Here is a 5327-nt window from a genome sequence, read left to right as displayed (position 1 = left end):
TGCAAACACGCACTTGCTCCAACATTTTTACCCCATGCACTAGACTCAATCTTTCTGCTACTGAACCCATATCCCCCATACCCTCCTCCTATAAGTCTGCTCTCAAAGACCCCCACTGGCGTCAGGCCATGCTCGACGAATATAACGCCTCATTGCCAACAACACATGGTCCTTAGTTCCCCTGCCTCCCAGTGCTCACATTGTCACCAAAAAATGGATTTTCCGCCATAAGCTAAACCCCGACGTCTCTCTCTCTCTCTCTCTCTCTCTCTCTCTCTCTCTCTCTCTCTCTCTCTCTCTCTCTCTCTCTCTCTCTCTCTCTCGTTACAAAGACTACTGGGTTGTCTGAGGATTCACTCAACAACTCGGCATCAATTACATAGAAACCTTTAGTCATGTGATTAAACCTTCCACCATTCAAGTCATCCTCAGCATTTCTACTTCCCTCTCTTGGCCCCTTCATCAATTAGATGTTTCTAATGCTTTTCTACATGGCAATCTCTCCGAGGCAGTATTCTATCAACAGCCATCCGGGTTTGTTGATGCCTCTCATCCCCACCACGTTTGCCAACTACCAAAATCACTATATGGTCTCAAGCAAACCCCAAGGACCTGGTTCCTTCGCTTCACCCGATTCCTCATTTTTCTTGGGTTCTAGGCTTCCAAATGTGATTCCTCCTTATTCATCTACAAATCCAATGGCCATATTGCCTACCTCCTTTTATATATTGATGATATAATACCTACCGCCAACACTTATGTCTTCCTATCCTACATCATTAGCCAACTCCAAAAGGAATTTACCATGAAAGACCAAACATATCGAAATAGACTTTCACTTTGTTGGTGACAAGGTCTCTCTTGGTACCATTCAAGTCCTTCATGTCCCTTCCTCCTCACAATATGTTGACATTTTCACAAAGGGTCTCCCTTCAGCGATCTTCAATGACTTCTGGTGCAGCCTCAACGTTCAACCACGTCCATGCTGGGGGGGGGGGGGGGGGGCTGTTAACGACTGCTTCAGCACGTCGCCCGGTTCTACAGGATCTCAACAAGCTAGCCAACTACCTTGCCATAGGAATAGCTCCTTTGTCTGTACGTATCGTTAGCCTCAGCGTCTGTAAGCGGGTCTGTACTGCCTATAAATATAGGCTTCATCTATATTTACAATACATCTGAGCAATACAATTCTACACCGAGGAAGGAGGTGGCTGGGGTCGTGACAGGGACAATTGTCCGGCACCAGGCCCGCAGTATCGATTTTCTCCTGGCTAAATGCGGCAATTCTCTGGCTCCGATTTGGACTATATAACCCACGGTCCCGCACCACGTGCAGCCGCCGGCGAACGAATAGACAGTAGAATCCAGCGCACGATCTGTTCGTGTCTAGCTCAAACTCTATGCGCACCGTGCCCGTGTCTCGGCCGGTCTCGCTTTCGCGGCAGCACGGCACGAGCGAGGAAGCAGCCTAAAGGGCAATGCAGTTTGTTACGCGCGCCATGCGCGAGGATGAGCCAAAGGGGGGCAGGCGATCCCTCGATGAGCACGGAGAGGGGATGGTCTTCGCCGTGGAAGGAGGCGCCCTCACAACGAGAGCACTCGTCGCCATTTCTGTGGCTCTGATCTGCAAATTCATAACCAACACGAGCATCCCAAGATTCGCAACCAATCCGCGAATGCGGTACACTGCCCGTCGAATCAGGCGACTAGTCTGCAGTAGAGTCCAGGGTGGCAGATGCAGCCATGCATCTCTGTAGCAGCTCCAGGCGCAGTAACGAGGCGATGAGTAGAATTGAATGGCGCCACATGGGCTACCTGGTGATTGGTCGGTCGGGGAGCGAAGCAAAGGCCTCCACCAGGTTTTGCTCTAGTGTTGTGTTGACCCAACCCAAATCAAGCCTTTATTTCGTACTGTCAGCTCGATCACGCACAAATTGTTACCCTGCAAGCTCCATAGCACTACTCACGCTCACACGGATGAATTGCATGCATGGTGCTGTTGGAACGCTATGTTTATGATGAAACCCCATAGATTTGGCTGCAACTGCCTGCGAGAAAAGAGTACCAGCTCACTGGGGGCATGCTGAAGCCGGCCCGTTTTAGTTGCTTCAAGCCAGCCAACACAGAGGATGACTGTTGCGCACACATATGGGCAACCTAATGCGAAATCCTGACTTCGCCTTTGCGCTCGTATGATTTCCCCATGCATTTTTCTTCTTCTCCATTCTTGATATGGTAGAGATGCTTATAGAGATGTTTTCCAAAAGAGAGGTTAAAGAGGCAATCTTCCAAATAAAGCATAATAAAGCATGGGGACTCGATGACTTTCTAGCTGAATTTTATTAGGTTTTTTAAAATAATCCAGACTGATTTGATGGCTTATTTGGTGATTTTCATAAAAAAAGTTCTACTTTGTATAGTCTTAATTTCGAAATCATTACGTTACTCCAAAAAACATGGCTGCAGCAAAGATACAACATTGCAGATCAATTTATCTCTTGAATGCTAGTTTTATTTTTATTTTTTACTAAGGTGGCAACCAACAAAATTATTGGGTAGCACATAAGATAGTTAGACCCACACGAACAACATTTACACCAGGTAGATATATCATGGAAGTGATAGCCATACTACAATATATGAGATGCATTGAAAAAAGCTTAATCGAATGATCTTAAACTTAGTTTTGAAAAAGCATATGACAAAGTCAAATGTCTATTCCTTCAACAAACATTAAGAATGAAGTATAGTGGTCAAAGTAAATAATGACGTCGGGATCTACTTTCAAATTAAAAAAGGGTTGAGGCAAGATGATACTTTATCACCTATTCTTTTTAATATAGTAGTGGATATGTTAGTCGTTCTTATTCCCAGAGCATATGGTTCCTCATTTGGTTGATATAGGTATTTCTATATTATAATATATAGATGACACGATCTTATTCATGGAGCATGGTATAAATCAAGCTAAGAATATGTAACTCTTACTTTGTGCATTTGAGCAACTCTTTGTCTTGTAAATTAACTTCTATAAAAATGAGATGTTCTGGCTCTAGGAGGCTAAGGAGTTCGAGGAATAATACTTACAAGTGTTTAGCTGTGAGATGGCCGGGGAGCTACCCAATCAGATATCTCAGAATTCATATGCACCATAGGAAGATTAGTAATAAAGATTGGTAAGTAAATGAAGAACAGTTCAAAAGAAGCTGAGCAGTTGGGAAGTAAACACCTAACCATTGGAGGTCAATTAGTTTTAGTTGAAGGTAAATAGCCTTGCGATATATATGTTGTCCTTTTTAAGTCCCCTGCAGGGCAATTAAAAAATTGGATTACTATAGATCTAAGTTTATTTGGCGGAGTGATAGACACAAGAAAAAATATCGCTTGGTGCAATAGAGAATCTTATGTAGACCCAAATGGCTCTTCAAATTTAGACATGTAGAATAAGTGTCTGTTTAGCAAATGGCTCTTCAAATTTATAAATGAGATTGTATATGACAACAAATACTCCAAAATAAATATCTAAAGAAAAAAATGATTGGAGAGATGAGATGGAAACCAGATGATTCCTAATTTTGATTGGGCCTTATGAAAGTCAAAAACCAATTCTTGGGTCTGGGAGCTTTTAATTTAAAGAGTAAATTTTAAAAACCTATAATTATTTTGACATATGTTGCAAAAAACTTTAACCTTTAGTGCATATTTTAAAAACCTATAACTATTTTGACATATGTTGTAAAAAAAACTACAAATTTCTCTCTGTGGGTCCACCTACCGCCCTCTATAGCATATAATTAGAGGATTAACCATGTGTCCATATGTTGCCAGAGGATGATAGGTGGGCCTACGGTAAGAAAGTTGTAGTTTTTTTAACATATGTCAAAATAGTTATAGGTTTTTTAAATGATCACTACAAGTTGTAGTTTTTTGCAATATGTGTCAAAATAGTTATAGGTTTTTAAAATTTACTCTGCTTTAAATAATGGCACCTATTGCGAGGATAGATGGTTTGGTTCGTCCACTTTTCAAGAACATTATCCACATCTTTATCACATAGTAAGAAACAAACATTTAACGGTTACGGATGCTTAATTGAGACCCTTTTAATATGTCATTTTGTATGACTCTAATAGAAAGAAAACGGAATGAATGAAATGACTTGGTTGCTAAAGTAGTGTTTGTACAACTTAGGGTGTGTTTGGTTGGTAGGATAAGGTTGGATGTGAGATGACTATTCATATTTTTTAGACATTTGGTTGGAGGGTGGGTGGATGAGACCATCCGATTTTTGGAAATATTTCTCAAATATGCTAGATGGAGTGATTCATTCATTTTGACCGGATGAAGACCATCAACATTAGCTAATCATGATCATTAGTAAAATAACTAATGACAATTAGCATGTTATATTGCTAATTAGTAAGTGTTATTTTGATATTATGGTTGTTAAATGTTAGTGTGTTTATTAGTGCATTATTGGTGCGTCGATTAGAGTATGATTAGTGATAATTAACATATTTTTTGTTGTTAATTAGTAATTACTATGATAATAATAACAATGATAAGTGTTAGTGTGTATTGATTAGTGTATGGTTAACTATTATTATTTAAAATTAAAAGATATAATTTAGTTAATTACTATCATCCCATCTATCCTTATCCCTCTAACCAAATAAAAAATTAGCTCATCATATCCAGGGTTCAAAATATCATCGGTAACCGCTCGGTTATCACGGTTATCGGACGATTCAATCCGAACCGCATTCATAAACCGAGCGGTTACCAATCAAACTCAAATTAAAATTGAAAAAAAATAAAAATTTGACAAAATTTGATCAGTTTCTACCAAATTCCACCGAATTACTGTGCGATTACCGTGTTTACCACCATCGAGCGATTTTCAGAAGTAAAACACATTTGTAAACCTTGATCATATCCACACAACCAAATAGACAAATTGAATGGACATATCCAAAAACAAAAATGACCAAATACCATTCATTATTGCCCTTCAATCAAACACACTCTTAATGACAAAGATGTTAGTTTAGGTGGTCTTTACATACCACTGGGATAGAATCGGCTCCTCTGACTTACCAGAGGTAAGTCACGGGGGTGAACAATACTCGTGACTTGACTCTGTGAACCGTTCCCGCAAACATCAATTTTGTGAACAACAACCACATGAAAAGTAATCCCGTGCACAATATTTTATGAACAGTAATCTCATAGTCAATCTTTATAAACAGTAAATTACTACAGATTACTGTTTACCCACACTCGTAGCATTGTTCATGACACTGTTCGCCTCTGACTTATCTCTGGTA

Source organism: Phragmites australis, chromosome 3, assembly GCF_958298935.1.
Source record: "Phragmites australis chromosome 3, lpPhrAust1.1, whole genome shotgun sequence".
NCBI classification, from domain to species: domain Eukaryota; kingdom Viridiplantae; phylum Streptophyta; class Magnoliopsida; order Poales; family Poaceae; genus Phragmites; species Phragmites australis.
This window is presented reverse-complemented; position numbering follows the sequence as displayed.